Source organism: Ranitomeya variabilis, chromosome 1, assembly GCF_051348905.1.
Source record: "Ranitomeya variabilis isolate aRanVar5 chromosome 1, aRanVar5.hap1, whole genome shotgun sequence".
NCBI classification, from domain to species: domain Eukaryota; kingdom Metazoa; phylum Chordata; class Amphibia; order Anura; family Dendrobatidae; genus Ranitomeya; species Ranitomeya variabilis.
In genome coordinates, this window is record NC_135232.1 from 863,786,271 (window position 1) to 863,802,712 (window position 16,442).

The following is a 16,442-nucleotide window of genomic DNA, read 5'->3' on the forward strand; positions in this document are numbered from 1 at the left end:
CTTCCGAGCTCTGTCATGCACCCAAACAGTGGTTCCCCCCCACATATGGGGTATCAGCGTACTCAGGACAAATTGGACAACAACTTTTGGGGTCCAATTTATCCTGTTACCCTTGTGAAAATACAAAACTGGGGGCTAAAAAATCATTTTTGTGAAAAAAAAAAATAATTTTTATTTTCACGGATTTGCGCTATAAACTTTAGTGAAACACTTGGGGGTTCAAAGTTCTCAAAACACATCTAGATAAGTTCCTTGGGAGGTCTAGTTTCCAATATGGGGTCACTTGTGGGGGGTTTGTACTGTTTGGGTACATCAGGGGCTCTGCAAATGCAACGTGACGGCTGCTGACCAATCCATTTAAGTCTGCATTCCAAATGGCGCTCCTTCCCTTCCGAGCTCTGTCATGCGCCCAAACAGTGGTTCCCCCCCACATATGGGGTATCAGCGTACTCAGGACAAATTGGAAAACAAATCTTGGGGTCCAATTTATTCTGTTACCCTTGTAAAAATACAAAGCTGGGGGCTAAAAAATCATTTTTGAGAAAAAAAAAAAAATTATTTTCACGGCTCTGCGTTATAATCTGTAGTGAAACACTTGGGGGTTCAAAGCTCTCAAAACACATCTAGATAAGTTCCTTAGGGGGTCTACTTTCCAAAATGGTGTCACTTGTAGGGAGTTTCAATGTTTAGGCACATCAGGGGCTCTCCAAACGCAACATGGCGTCCCATCTCAATTCCAGTCAATTTTGCATTGAAAAGTCAAATGGCGCTCCTTCCCTTCCAAGCTCTGCCATGCGCCCAAACAATGGTTTACACCCACATATGGGGTATCAGCGTACTCAGGACAAATTGCACAACATTTTTTGGGGTCCAATTTCTTCTCTTACCCTTGGGAAAATAAAAAATTGGGGGCGAAAAGATCATTTTTGTGAAAAAATATGATTTTTTATTTTTACGGCTCTGCATTATAAACTTCTGTGAAGCACTTGGTGGGTCAAAGTGCTCACCACACATCTAGATAAGTTCCTTAGGGGGTCTACTTTCCAAAATGGTGTCACTTGTAGGGAGTTTCAATGTTTAGGCACATCAGGGGCTCTCCAAACGCAACATGGCGTCCCATCTCAATTCCAGTCAATTTTGCATTGAAAAGTCAAATGGCGCTCCTTCCCTTCCAAGCTCTGCCATGCGCCCAAACAATGGTTTACACCCACATATGGGGTATCAGCGTACTCAGGACAAATTGCACAACATTTTTTGGGGTCCAATTTCTTCTCTTACCCTTGGGAAAATAAAAAATTGGGGGCGAAAAGATCATTTTTGTGAAAAAATATGATTTTTTATTTTTACGGCTCTGCATTATAAACTTCTGTGAAGCACTTGGTGGGTCAAAGTGCTCACCACACATCTAGATAAGTTCCTTAGGGGGTCTACTTTCCAAAATGGTGTCACTTGTAGGGAGTTTCAATGTTTAGGCACATCAGGGGCTCTCCAAACGCAACATGGCGTCCCATCTCAATTCCAGTCAATTTTGCATTGAAAAGTCAAATGGCGCTCCTTCCCTTCCAAGCTCTGCCATGCGCCCAAACAATGGTTTACACCCACATATGGGGTATCAGCGTACTCAGGACAAATTGCACAACATTTTTTGGGGTCCAATTTCTTCTCTTACCCTTGGGAAAATAAAAAATTGGGGGCGAAAAGATCATTTTTGTGAAAAAATATGATTTTTTATTTTTACGGCTCTGCATTATAAACTTCTGTGAAGCACTTGGTGGGTCAAAGTGCTCACCACACATCAAGATAAGTTCCTTAGGGGGTCTACTTTCCAAAATGGTGTCACTTGTAGGGGGTTTCAGTGTTTAGGCACATCAGGGGCTCTCCAAACGCAACATGGCGTCCCATCTCAATTCCAGTCAATTTTGCATTGAAAAGTCAAATGGCGCTCCTTTCCTTCCGAGCTCCGCCATACGCCCAAACAGTGGTTTACCCCCACATATGGGGTATCAGCGTACTCAGGACAAATTGTACAACAACTTTGGGGGTCCATTTTCTCCTGTTACCCTTGGTAAAATAAAACAAATTGGAGCTGAAATAAATTTTGTGTGAAAAAAAGTTAAATGTTCATTTTTATTTAAACATTCCAAAAATTCCTGTGAAACACCTGAAGGGTTAATAAACTTCTTGAATGTGGTTTTGAGCACCTTGAGGGGTGCAGTTTTTAGAATGGTGTCACACTTGAGTATTTTCTATCATATAGACCCCTCAAAATGACTTCAAATGAGATGTGGTCCCTAAAAAAAAATGGTGTTGTAAAAATGAGAAATTGCTGGTCAACTTTTAACCCTTATAACTCCGTCACAAAAAAAAATTTTGGTTCCAAAATTGTACTGATGTAAAGTAGACATGTGGGAAATGTTACTTATTAAGTATTTTGCGTGACATATGTCTGTGATTTAAGGGCATAAAAATTCAAAGTTGGAAAATTGCAAAATTTTCAAAATTTTCGCCAAATTTCCATTTTTTTCACAAATAAACGCAAGTTATATCGAATAAATTTTACCACTAACATGAAGTACAATATGTCACGAGAAAACACTGTCAGAATCGCCAAGATCCGTCAAAGCGTTCCAGAGTTATAGCCTCATAAAGGGACAGTGGTCAGAATTGTAAAAATTGGCCCGGTCATTAACGTGCAAACCACCCTTGGGGGTGAAGGGGTTAAGGATTGACAATAAAACATTCAAAATCGAACAGAACTTGTTGCTTACAGGAAAAAAAATGTTAAACATTTTTTTCCTTTTTTATGACTTGTATATAAGGAAAAATTTAAAAAGTATTTAAAAAAATAGTTTAAGTAAACCAAAATTGAATTTTTGATGTCATTTTTTTAGAAAATGTTTGTGCAGTTTATGAAAAAAGCAAGAAGTGCCAAAAATTAGGGGCTTAGATTAATCCTGTATTAGACATAAAGGAGGGCCTCATACACTTTCTGTTCGAATTGTCATGTAGTGGTACTCCTATACTCATAAAGGCTATGCACTAAATGCAAAGGCTGCCAAAAATTACAAGCTGTGTCATCCACACACCTTTCAAGGCACTAACTGTACTATCTCATTCAAATTTTGCAAACAAAGTGTAGTTGTGGTACTTCTAAACTCATAACAGCTCTGCACACAGTGCCAGGCCTGTAAAAATTTATAAGGAGGGTAATACAGTCATCAAAAGACTCTTGAACGCACCTATTTGCGGGTCTAATTAAAATATTTTGAACATATACTTGATGTACACTTACACTCATAAAGGCTTGAACATATAGTTGATGCACACCTACACTCATAAAGGCTTTGCACAAGGGGCAAAGCCAGTAAAAATTCTAAGGCAGGTCATCCATACACCCTTGAAGGCAACAACTGAAGGGCCTCATTCAAATATTGAACATTAATAACACTGCTGTCCTCTGGTTGTGTGGAAAAGTGAAGGCTAATCAAGGCTTTGTTAATTTTTATCAGAGTGAGCCTGTCAGCACTTTCTGTTATGACCCCCAGGGTGACACTAAAATCCCGCTCAGACAAGATGCTAGCGGCAGGGCAACACAACACCTCCAAATTATAAAAGGACAGCTCATGCCAGGTGTCATGCTTTGAGACCCAATAGTTGAAAATCAAAGAAGAATTAGGCAATGTGCACACGTTGCGGATTGGTGTGAGGATTTTTCTGCACCGTTTTTGCAAAATCTGCAGGTAAACCGCACTGCGGATTACCCGCGGATTTGCAGCGGATTTACCACAGTTTTTCTGTGTTTTTTGTCCCGATTCCACCTGCGGATTCATATTGAGGAGCAGGTGTAAACCGCTGCGGAATCCGCACAAAGAATTGACATGCTGCGAAAAAAACAACTCTGCGTTTCCACGCTTTTTTTCTCCAGCATGTGCACTGAGGATTTTGTTTTCTAAACGTTTACATGGTACTGTACAACGCATGGAAAACAGCTGCAGATCCGCAGCATCAAATCCGCTGCCGATCCCCAGCAAAACCCGCAACATGTGCACATAGCCTTAAGGAGTATGCTGGTTTGGTCGCTCATAGCTGATAAGCATTTTTGTTGCACATAGCAAAGCTGCAGCCCTTCTATGTGAAACACAAGCGATCAGAAGATTGCAGCATCTAGTCTCCCATAGGTACTATTGAAGCAAGTAAATAAAAAATTTAAAAAACATAAAAGTTCAAATCACCACCCTTTTGCCCCATTCAAAATAAAACCATTAAAAAAATACACATTAATGCATTAACGCCTGATCTATCAAGATATAAAAAGAATTAAACCAATCGGTATACGGGGGTAGCGAAAAAAAAATCAAATTGCCAGAATTAATTTTTTTAGTCGCAGCAACATTGCAAGAAAATGAAATAACAAGTGATCAAAACATGGTATCTATCCCATAATGGTGCCAATAAAAATTTCAGCTCGGTACCCAAAAAATAAGCTCTCACTCAGACCCGTCCTGAAAAATGGCGACTTTTTTTTGTTTTACAAACTTTGAATTTTTTTTCACCACTTGAGTAAAAAAGAACTTATGCGTGTTTGTTATTTACGAATTTGTAATGACCTGGGGTATCATAATGGCTTGTCCGTTTTAGCATTTAGTGAACATGGTAAGAAAAAAAAAAAACAATTGTGGAATTCCACTTTTTTTTTGCAATTTCATCACATTTAGAATTTGTTCTTGTTTTCCAGTACATGATATAGTAAAACCAATGGTGTCGTTCAAAGATAAAACTCATCCTGTAAAAAACAAACCCTCACATGGCCATATTGATGGAAAAATAAAAAAGTTATGGCTCTGGGAAGAAGGGGAACAATAAACTGAAATGCAAAAATGGAAATTCCCCCAATCTTTAAGGGGTTAAGTAGGCACAGTAGCAGGATAGTTGTGCCTAATATGGTGTCATCGCTGCTCACCATCTTTGTAGAGTCCTCAAAGTCTTGGAGAACCACACATATGTCCGACACCCATGCCCACTCTTCTGTTGTTATTTGCAGAGGCTGACCAGAATAATGACGGGCGTGTTGGAGCTTGTACTCAACATCTGGCCTCTGCTGCTCCCAAAGCCTTGCTCTCATGTGAAGTGCTGTGTTCCAGTGTGTAGGCACGTCGAACACCAGTCAGTGAGCTGGCACTTGCTGCTGCAGCACTGCCAGAGGGGAGTTTGCTGAAGCTGACCAGCAGTAATGGGCGTTGACACAGCGTACCTTGACCAGAAGTAAGTTTATGTTTAAGTAACTCTGCTACAGAGTGTGGTTTGTCTCCTTGACAAATTAGCTTAGGCAGTGCTGCAGAGCTTTCAGCTTTTGGCTGATAGGGACGACATGCTCAGAGATAATACATCGGAGATGAGGGATGAGGAGGAACAGGAGGGGGTGCAGGAACTAATGTATGATGTGGAGGAAACTCTGATAGAAATAGGTACAGCAATCATCGGCGTCAGGAGCACATGTGCTGTGCCAGGGTGGGACTCGGCCCCGGTTTCCACAATGTTCACCCAGTTTGCCGTCAGTGAAATGTAGCATCCCTGACCACAAGTGCAGTCCAGATGTCTGTCGTTAAGTGGACAATAACAATAACTATGTTGGTAAGGGCAAGGGTGATGTTCCTGGTCACGTGTTGGTACAAGGCGAGGACCACACATAGGGACAAAAAGTGGCAGCTGGGGACCGAGTTCCTAAGGACCACTGCCACCATGAGTCGGTTGAAATCCTTGTTCCAACACAGCAAGCAGTCTGGAAATGTGCCAGTTTAGGGTTTGTGCCTTTGGGTGGGAGCAAGCTTTCTCTTTCTTTCCAAGGCATGGGGTAGGGATAGCTGAACACTGTGCTAGGACAAGGATTTGGATGGACCTGATGATGGTGCATCAGAATGTGCAAGGACAGGTGCAGAATGGGAGGCATCAGCACCAGTGTCATGGACAGGGGATTGGGAAGCACCTAGCACAGGGAAAGAGAGAGTATTTGCTTGCACCAATCGTGCACCCAGGCATTCAACCCACTGAGTCGGATGCTTAGATGACATTTGCCTGATTATGCTGGTGGTGGTTAGACTCTTAGTGGTCAGGTCCCTGCTAATCTTGGAATGGCACAGGTTACAAATGTCCATTTTTTGTCTCATAACTCTCAATAAAAAACTCCCAGACAGGGGAACACCTAACTCTTTGACGGAGAAACTCAGGAGTGTTGGTGCTCTGTGGAACATTTTGTCTGCCCTCTCCTTCTGGTTACCCCACTGCCTCTTCCTGACTGCTTTGTTGCTGCCAATCCCTTCCTCTTAGCTCTGCTGGCCTCTCCCCATGCCAGCTTCCCAGGTTGGGTGAGTTACTTCATCATCCACCACCATGTCTTCCACCGCTGCACCCTGGTCCTCCTGGCTTGGAGACTTAACAACCTGATGTATCAGCAACTGTGTCTCATCATCATCTTCCTGCCTTGACAAAATTCTTGACAATGGCTGTTCTATGTTTTGTGCATCACTAAACAGAATCTCCACCTGTCCCTCTTAGAACATGCAGGGTGAGAGCCCACAATCAAGAAGTGATGTTGTAAAGTGCTCCACGGAGTGTCCTAGTGTGGGATCACTAGTTTCAACATGGTGCTGCCACCATGTTTTCAGTCACTGCTCTGTGTTTAGAGAGCAGCGGCTGTAACCGCATCTGGCACTGACCGACAGCCAGCTCAGCACCGTCGGCCCCCAGTAGCTATCCTACAAATAATAGTGCTTCTTAAGTGCCTAGTAAATATTTAACCAAGTGTCCTCAGTCCCCCTATATACAGTAATAATGGCTCCACATCACTGACGTGAGCAGGGGGTCATGTGACGACTCTTTCAGCTACTCTCAATTCTCTTCAATTGAGAGAAGTCAAACTTATCTAGTCGACACTTGCAAATAGCAAATGTGGAGGCATGACCGCCTGATAATGCCAGTGATATTGGGATCTCATGACAGCAGGTGCACCCTATCATGATTTGGCAGTCATTTGTCGCAAGCCATTAATAACTTTCTAATAATAAATTGCTTATCTTGAAATTCTTAAATAGAATGCAGCTTGTGGATACTGTATTGTTATACTTGTTAAGGGGCAGACAGACAGACGTATTACTCGTGCGAGCATTGCATCACAATCCTTGGACTGACCGTCGGCTCTTCTGACCTGAGCGTGACAGCTGCATAGTAATCCAACACGATGTCACGCTCATGTCAAGAGCGGTGCCGGCCAGTCCAAGGATTGCGATGTGATCCTCGCATGAGCGTAGTTGTGACCGCTGTGTGCCCTGCTGGTGACCTGGCTGTGACCTGCCTAGGATCGGAGGGATCCTAGGCAGGTGCCATGGTCACCAGGGCCTGCAGGGATTGGTGGGATCGATGTTATCATTCGATCCCACCAATGACAGCTCACACCAGCGGTGTGACCGCTCTGTTACCTGTCTGTCACCTGCAGGTGACCTGTCTGACTGCTCTGCAGGGGTCCCCACTCTAGCTGAGGACTCCTGCAGAGTGGTCACACAGCCAGATCTTGTCTTGCTGGGCCTTGTGGTGCTACAGAAGCCTGTAACACCACAATCCCCTGCGTTAGAAAAGAGTGAAAGAAAGAAGAAAGAAAAAACGAAGAAAGAAGAGAGACTACAAACGTAAGTGTTAACAGCCCCTACCCGATCTCTCTTCACCCCCCCATCCCCCCTTCCCCCCCTTCCTCTCCATCCCCCCTTCCCCCTCTTTTTTAACCCCCTGCGTCCCTCTTTGCGCTTCCTCCATGCGCACGTTGAGCTATACCGATAACTTTTACTCCAGTATCCCACTCTACAAATCTCTCTCTGCGCAAGGTACCGCAGCCTGTGGTACTGTCCGCAAAAATCAGAGAGGCCTCCCGAAGACGCTACTTGGGCAGACTCTCAGAAAAGGTGAGAGCAAAGCCCAATGTAGTGACCACCTGATGGTGGTCAAGTACAAGGACAAAAGGGATGTCCTTCTATTGACCACCATACACGGTGATGGCAGCGCCCTCAGCACTGTAAGGGGTACCTCTACAGAGGTCAGCAAACCGACCTGTGTACTGGGGTACAACAAAAACATGGGGGGCGTTGATCTCTCTGATCAACTCCTCCAACCGTACAGTGCTTTGAGAAAGGCCAGGGTGTGGTACAAAAAGCTGTCCATGCACATTGTACAAATGGCAATGCTTAACACTTTCCTGCTGTCACGATGTGCACACAACACCGATACGTCGTACCTTCATTTCCAGGAGGTAGTGGTTAAGGCCCTGATGTTTGGCACGAGGGAAGGAGCGGGCCCCAGTACTTCTGGAACTGAAGGTACACGTATCGTACCAGGTCAGCATTTTCCGGGGGTGGTCCCACCAACTGGAAGTAAAGGTAAGCCGCAAAAAAGGTGCCGAGTGTGCTACAAAAGAGGAATACGCAAGGACACCATCTATCAATGCGACACCTGCCCTGAAAAACCTGGCCTGTGTATGAAGGATTGCTTTAAATTGTACCACACCTCCATGCACTACTACAGGAAACAGATTCATTCCAAAGGAGGCACATCTACGTAAGTTCTTTGGGGGCCTACTTTCCAAAATGTTATCACTTGTGGGTTTTTTTCCTGTTTAGGCACATCAGGGGCTCTGCAAACGGAACATGACGCCCGCAGACGATTCCATCAAAGTCTGCATTCCAAAACTTCAGTACTTCCCTTTCGAGCCCCAACGTGTGCCCAAACAGTTTTTTCCCACATATGGAGTACCACTTTACTCAGGACAAATTGGACAACAACTTTTGCAGTCCAATTTCTCCTTTTACCCTTGGGAAATTAAAAAATTGGGGACTAAAAGATCATTTTTGTGGGCAAAAAATAGGATTTTTTATTTTCACACCCGGGCGTTATACACTTTAGTGAAACGCTTTGGGGTTCAAAGTTCTCACCACACATCTAGACAAGTTCCTTAGGGGGTCTAGTTTCCAAAATGGGGTCACTTGTGGGGGGTTTCCATTAGTTAGGCACATCAGGGGCTCGTCAAACGGAACATGACGACCGCAGAACATTCCATCAAAGCCTGCATTCCAAAACATCACTACTTCCCTTCCGAGCCCTGACGTATGCCCAACAGTAGTTTTTTTCCCACATGTGGGGTACCAGCGTACTCAGGACAAATTGGACTACAACTTTTGCAGTCCAATTTCTCCTCTTACCCTTGGGAAATTAAAAAATTGGGGACTAAAAGATCATTTTTGTGGGCAAAAAATAGGATTTTTTATTTTCACACCCGGGTGTTACAAACTTTAGTAAAACACTTGGGAGTTCAAAGTTCTCACCACACATCTAGACAAGTTCCTTCGGGGGTCTAGTTTCCAAAATGGGGTCACTTGTGGGGGGTTTCCACTGTTTAGGCACATCAGGGGCTCACCAAACGCGACATGGCGTCCGATCTCAATTTCAGCTAATTTTAGCTTGAAAAAGTCAAATGATGCTCCTTCCCTTCTGAGCCCTTCCATGCGTCCAAACAGTGTTCCCCCCCACATATGGGGTATTGGCGTACTCAGGACAAATTGGACTACAACTTTTGCAGTCCAATTTCTCCTCTTACCCTTGGGAAATTAAAAAATTGGGGACTAAAAGATCATTTTTGTGGGCAAAAAATAGGATTTTTTATTTTCACACCCGGGTGTTACAAACTTCTGTGAAGCACTTGGGGGATAAAAGTGCTCACCACACATCTAGATAAGTTCCTTAGGGGGTCTAGTTTCCAAAATGGGGTCACTTGTGGGGGGTTTCCATTGTTTAGGCACATCAGGGGCTCACCAAACACGACATGGCGTCCGATCTCAATTCCAGCTAATTTTAGCTTGAAAAAATCAAACGGCGCTCCTTCCCTTCCAAGCCCTGCCATACGCCCAAACAGTGGTTCCCCGCCACATATGGGTTATCAGCATACTCAGGACAAATTTGACAACAACTTTTGCTGTCCAATTTCTCCTGTTACCTTTGGGAAAATAAAAAAATTGTTGCTAAAAGATCGTTTTCATGACTAAAAAGTTAAATTTTCATTTTTTTCCTTCAACATTGCTTTAGCTCTCATGAAGCACCTGAAGGGTTAATAAACTTCTTGAATGTGGTTTTGATCAGCTTGAGGGGTGCAGTTTTTAGAATGGTGTCACTTTTGGGTATTTTTTGCTATATAGACTCCTAAATGTGACTTCAAATGTGAGGTGGTCCCTAACAAAAATGGTTTTGTAAATTTTCTTGTAAAAATGAGAAATTGCTGGTCAACTTTTAACCCTTATAACTCCCTAACAAAAAAAAAATTTGTTTCCAAAATTGTTCTGATGTAAAGTAGACTTGTGGGAAATGTTACTTATTAAGTATTTTGGGTGACATATCTCTGTGATTTAAAGGAATAAAAATTCAAAGTTGGAAAATTGTGAAATTTTCAAAATTTTCCATTTTTTTCACAAATAAATGCAGGTAATATCAAATAAATTTTACCACTATCATGAAGTAGAATATGTCACAAGAAAACAATGTCAGAATTGCCAAGATCCGTTGAAGCGTTCCAGAGTTATAACCTCATAAAGGGACAGTGGTCAGAATTGTAAAAATTGGCCTGGTCATTAACGTGCAAACCACCCTCGGGGCTTAAGGGGTTAACCTGCATTATTCTGCTTGTTATACTAATACTTATAAAAGACCCAGCTCACAAGTATAAAAAGCCCTCTACCTCCCCGTCTCCAACCCCCAAAACAGCAACTATTTCATGTGATGGAGTGCATAAAATCTCATAACATTAAACAATATAATAATCAGCCCCAAGCACCTCAACACCCACAATACCCTCATCCTCTCACATTCACCCCTCAGTGACCATGACATGCCTAAATTGAATCAATCTAATAAATTCCATCCCCACTTACCGAAGCAGTTTGCAGGCAGGACCAGGAAGTGTTGAGTGAAATGCAAGGTGGGCACTAGGACCCTGCCTGCCTGAGCCAATCAGAGTCTGCACAGCTAGAAACTAACTGCAGCTGCTACCAGCATGGAAGAAGCTCCTCAGGTCAGACAGCACCTCACACAGCACGGACTGAGGCTCTGCAACGGGCTACTGTGCAGAGTCTGTCAGACAGGGGAGCAGGCATTTTGCTGCTCTCTCCCTGACACCTCAGACTCGGCCTCATGACAAAAATGACCGTGGCTCCCGGTAGGCCCCTTCATGTGATGGGGCCTGGGGCAACAGCCCCCTCTGTCCCCCCAGTAGCATAGCTACTGGGTCTACAATATATAATATCATTACTAAAGGCATACATTGGAGTTTTGGAATAAAGTTGATTCTTAAAGATTTTCATCATCATTTTGCAATTTACTACATGGATCGCTGAGTAGCAAAATTGAGCTATGTCGTGTTGACTGTCCACATCTAGATCTGCTTTAGTTATACATCTCCTGATAGGAAATGTATTGCATAAACCTTGATTCGGTATGTGTCTTACTGAAGAGCTCTGTGTAAAAAGTTACACTGAGAACTCATTCAGACGAGCGTGTTGTACAGATGTGCACTGCCCATGTGCACCACAGACTGCATAGGGAAAGCCATGTGCCAGTGCACATGGCCAATTTTTCACATAGACCAGCTATTGCAATATTTATTTCTCTGCCCCTCTGCCAGTATATGTGCATCCAGATATGTTCTTCTGTGCTGAGCTACTCACAAAAGTCTCCATCAGGAGACCTGCTCTTAATAAATGTTTGATAAACATGGTGCAAATACACTAAGTTGGCAGACAGCCACAAGCCTCATGTCTCAGGACTGTGAGCCATGTCCCTCCCAAAACACAGGTTGGGACCCCTTCTTTAGGGTTGTATCCACCAAGAATTTTCCACTGCAGAAAAACCACTTGTGATTGCATTGATGTGTGACTCTAGTGATAATAACAAAAAATACTAGGCCTAGATAAATGGCACTTCCAAACTCAATATAACCTACAAATTCTACATGGAAGTAAATGCCCAAAAGTATATGAAAACTATATAAATTTTATTTCAACTACAAATTACATAACACATAAAATCAATACATATAAAAGGAATACAGACACAAAAAAGCAAACACAGAACATGTATCAAAAAGCAAAAAAATGGGTCAATGAGGCTAAAGTCAAGATTTTACCAAATATGGGTACCTATAAGCATAGGCTTTAAAATTTAACAATTCCAAGTGGGTTGCATAGAATTGTTGTTCCAACATTCCAATGAATTAATATGTATATAGAAATAATCCCCTTACTAGGACCCAATATGATAGAATTGTATGCCTCCTATGTGAATTCCGTTACTCCATCTACATCTCAGACTCTTAACAAAATATAATGAATTCATACACAATGTATCAGCCATAGCAGTGGAGAAAAAATAAATAATAAATAAATATTTATGCACCAATGTGCTTACTTTATATCATTAATTAGACCTAGAACTCCTGCATCAAATGTATGGATCATTCGAAAGAGTGCAAATATATGTAAAATTACACAATTAAAGTGCCAAGTGCTGAGTAAATATACAGGTGAGCAGATATTAATTATATAGCATACTTTGCACCAATGTGCTAATTATGTGCCAACAAATATCTACTGCAAGTAGATAGAAATAAATACATAAGAAACCAAAATAAATTGCCAGAGTGCTTAGTAAAATACACTTAATGATATGGCATACTTTGCACCATGTGCTGATTATGTGCCAACAAATATCAACTGCAGATAAATAAAGTTAAATCCATGAGTCCAAAGTAAAAAGCCAGAGTGCTTGATGAAATGCACCTAATGAAGGAATTCAGCTGTATGGCAAACTAACACGCAAGATGGAAGCATGAAAAAAGGCTGAGAAGTAGTGTTGAGCATTCCGATACCGCAAGTATCGGGTATCGGAATTCCGATACCGGGATTCCGATACTTGCCGCGTATCGGATACCGGAATCGGAAGTTCCAAGATTCAAAATGCAGAAATTCAGCCAATGAGAATGATTCCAAGTGTGGGCACATCCTGTTTAGCATGGAGGGCATGAAACTACTGGCAAGGCTGTGATTGGCTGCTGAAATGATGTCATGATGCAGTTTAAAAGTCGCTGGCGCCATTTTGCGATCACTCTGCTGTGAATTCAGTTAGTGACAGGACGCTGTTTGCTGACTGAGGGACAGTTTAGAGATAGCGATTTGCTTCTTTGTGCTTTCCAAAGGCTAATTTAGCAACCGCTGTGTTCACCTACTATTCACCTTGCTTTTGCCTTGTAGCGCTGTTTTCACAGCGATCTGCAAGGTCTGTGTGTGTGTGTGTGTGTGAGTGCAGCCCACTCTCTAGTCTGAGTGCAGCCACATAGGCCATCCATAGCTGGTTGTATTCAGTTCAGGGAGGGTGGTTCATTGCCTCATACTGTTCTTTTTTTTTTTTTTCAAGTAGTGTAGTCTGCTGCTAATTTATTCAAAAAAATCCTATTAGTGTCTTTCCACCCGTCTCCAGCTAATTTGTGGAAAAACACTACATAGGATAACGTAGAGGAGGGTTTTTGGGCCTTGCAGCGCCGTTTACGGCTGTCTGCACGGTCTCCGTGTGATTGCAGCTCGCCCTGTAGTCTGTGAGCAGCCATAGCCTGGTTGTCTCCAGCTCAGGGTTGTTCACTGCGTCATACTGCCAAATCAATTTTCATTTTGTTTTAAGTAGTGCAGGCTGCTGCACATTTTTTCAAAAAATTCCTATTAGTGTCTTTCCACCCGTCTCCAGCTAATTTGTGGAAAAACACTACATAGGATAACGTAGAGGAGGGTTTTTGGGCCTTGCAGCGCCGTTTACGGCTGTCTGCACGGTCTCCGTGTGACTGCAGCTCGCCCTGTAGTCTGTGAGCAGCCATAGCCTGGTTGTCTCCAGCTCAGGGTTGTTCACTGCGTCATACCGCCAAATCAATTTTCATTTTGTTTTAAGTAGTGCAGGCTGCCGCACATTTTTTCAAAAAATTCCTATTAGTGTCTTTCCACCCGTCTCCAGCTAATTTGTGGAAAAACACTACATAGGATAACGTAGAGGAGGGTTTTTGGGCCTTGCAGCGCCGTTTACGGCTGTCTGCACGGTCTCCGTGTGACTGCAGCTCTATCTGTTGTCAGTTCAGCCCCCAAAAAATAAATAAATAATAAAGTTCACCAAACACACCAGTTACACCACTTTACATTTGTGTAGGCCACATTAGCTCATATTAAAGTCTAGTCCACACTTTAGAAAATTAGTGTTTCTTATACCTGTAAGGAGGAGTTGCTCAGGAATAAGCACACAAAGCCGTTAGTACTTTTCTGCTTATCTTTATCAGTCAACCAAGATGAAGAAGGCAGTGAGTAAGGCACGTGGGCGTGGGCGTGGGCGCGGAGCAGGGAGGGGACGTGGGGATTCTGTGCCTGCTGCGGGCACCGGTGACTCATCAGCACCCACTTTCACAAGGGAACAGTCATTCATGTGCAGCTTTGTGTCAGAGCGCCGTACACCGCTGCTGCGTGAAGAACAAATTGAAGCCGTTGTCGGATGGATGGCAGCTAATGCATCAACTTCCATTAGTGCCACATCCTCTCAGACACAGAGCACTGGAGAGCAGCCATCTGTCTCTTCACCACCTGCCAAATTGCCCAGGCAGACAGAGAGCCCAGGACAGGAGCCGTCTCTACTTCTGTTCTCTGAATCTCTTGGCTTGGAAACAGGGGGCCAGCCAAGCAGCATTGGAGAAATGGAAGAAGAGGCAGGGTGCAGTGATGCCCAACAGCTTTTTCTCTCTTCCTGTGAAGAGGCGGGTGGGCCAGTGGCTCCGGTCACCACATCGCAGGCCGCATCAGCTGATGATGACACTCAGGTGCCACTTACTGGTGCGTGCTCTGCTGCTGAGACTACCCAGGAGGAGCAGTTGGGGGCAGAGGGTAGTGTAGATGATGAGGTCCTTGACCCATCTTGGCGTGAGGGACAGGAAGGTGGTGGGAGCAGCTCTGAGGAAGAGATTCCCCGTACGGCCCAAAGAGGGAGAGGGAGGGGGAAGACTGCGGATCCTGCAGCCTCCGCTTTGGCACCCGTTAGGAGCATGTCTCTTCCAAAAGCCAAAAAGGGCGCTCCCAAGACTTGCAGTGCCTGGTCCTTTTTTGACACAGTTGCAGATGACATTTGCTATGTCAGATGCAAGGTGTGTCATCAAAAAGTCAAAAGAGGTCGAAATGTCAGCAACCTCAATACCTCCAACATGTGGAAACATGTGCGCAACAGGCATCCGGCGGAGTTAGAAAAACACACTGAAGAGCTAGGCCAACCAACAGCGGCAGCTACCACCTCTTCAGCTCGTGTTGCCTCTTCCTCTAGCTCACACGCAGCTGGTTCGGCTTCCTCCCAGGATCGCCGTGGAAGAACCTCTGGCCCTGTTGTCCAGAGACCCGCTGTAATTCCACCCGCAGCACCACTTTCCCAGTCATCCACACACTCCCAGCCCAGTCTACAGCCATCGGTAGTACAGGCATGGGAGAAAAGGCGGCCTTTCTCGTCAAACCACCCACGAGCACAGGCTCTGACTGCAGGCATTGCCAAACTTCTGTCACTGGAAATGCTGTCATTCAGGCTGGTGGAGACTGACAGCTTCCGTGACTTGATGTCATTGGCAGTCCCACAGTACAATGTGCCCAGCCGCTTTTACTTCAGCAGGCAAGCCGTCCCTGCCCTGCACAAGCATGTGGAGGGACACATAAAACACGCGCTACTGAACGCCGTCAGTAGCAAGGTCCACCTCACCACCGATGCGTGGACCAGTCAACATGGACAGGGGCGATACCTTTCCCTCACTGCCCATTGGGTTAATGTCGATGAGCCGGGTACAGACCGTGCGAGTGGCGCAGGACGTGTCCTGCCCACTCCAAGGATTGCAGGAATCCATTCTGTACGCACTGACTCCTCCTCTTACACCAGTTCCTCAGAATCATCGCTGCAGGAGCCGTCACAGTCCACCTCCACATGGACCCGTGATGAACGTGTACCTGTTACGACCGACATGAGCACAGCCGTGGCCAAACGTCAACAGGCCGTCTTGAAATTAATTTTTTTGGGGAATCGTAGCCACACAGCGCAGGAGCTCTGGAATGCCATCAAGCAGGAGAGCGATGTGTGGTTTGTGCCAGCGAATCTCCAGCCAGGCATGGTAGTGTGTGATAATGGCCGAAATCTGGTGGCAGCTCTGGGCCTCGGCAACCTCACTCACATCCCATGTCTGGCACATGTGCTCAATTTGGTCGTGCAGAGCTTTTTGAGGGACTATCCGGATCTTGATGCACTGCTGCACAAGGTCCGCCTAGAGTGTGCTCACTTGCGGCGTTCCAGCACGGCAAAAGTGCGCA

At 44.4% G+C, this 16,442-nt stretch overlaps 1 protein-coding gene across 1 annotated transcript in view; it reads right to left on the reverse strand.

Moving 5' to 3' along the window:
* Window positions 1–16,442, reverse strand: part of HPGDS (hematopoietic prostaglandin D synthase) — a 129,774-nt gene that overhangs the window by 47,429 nt on the left and 65,903 nt on the right. The window lies entirely within an intron of this gene.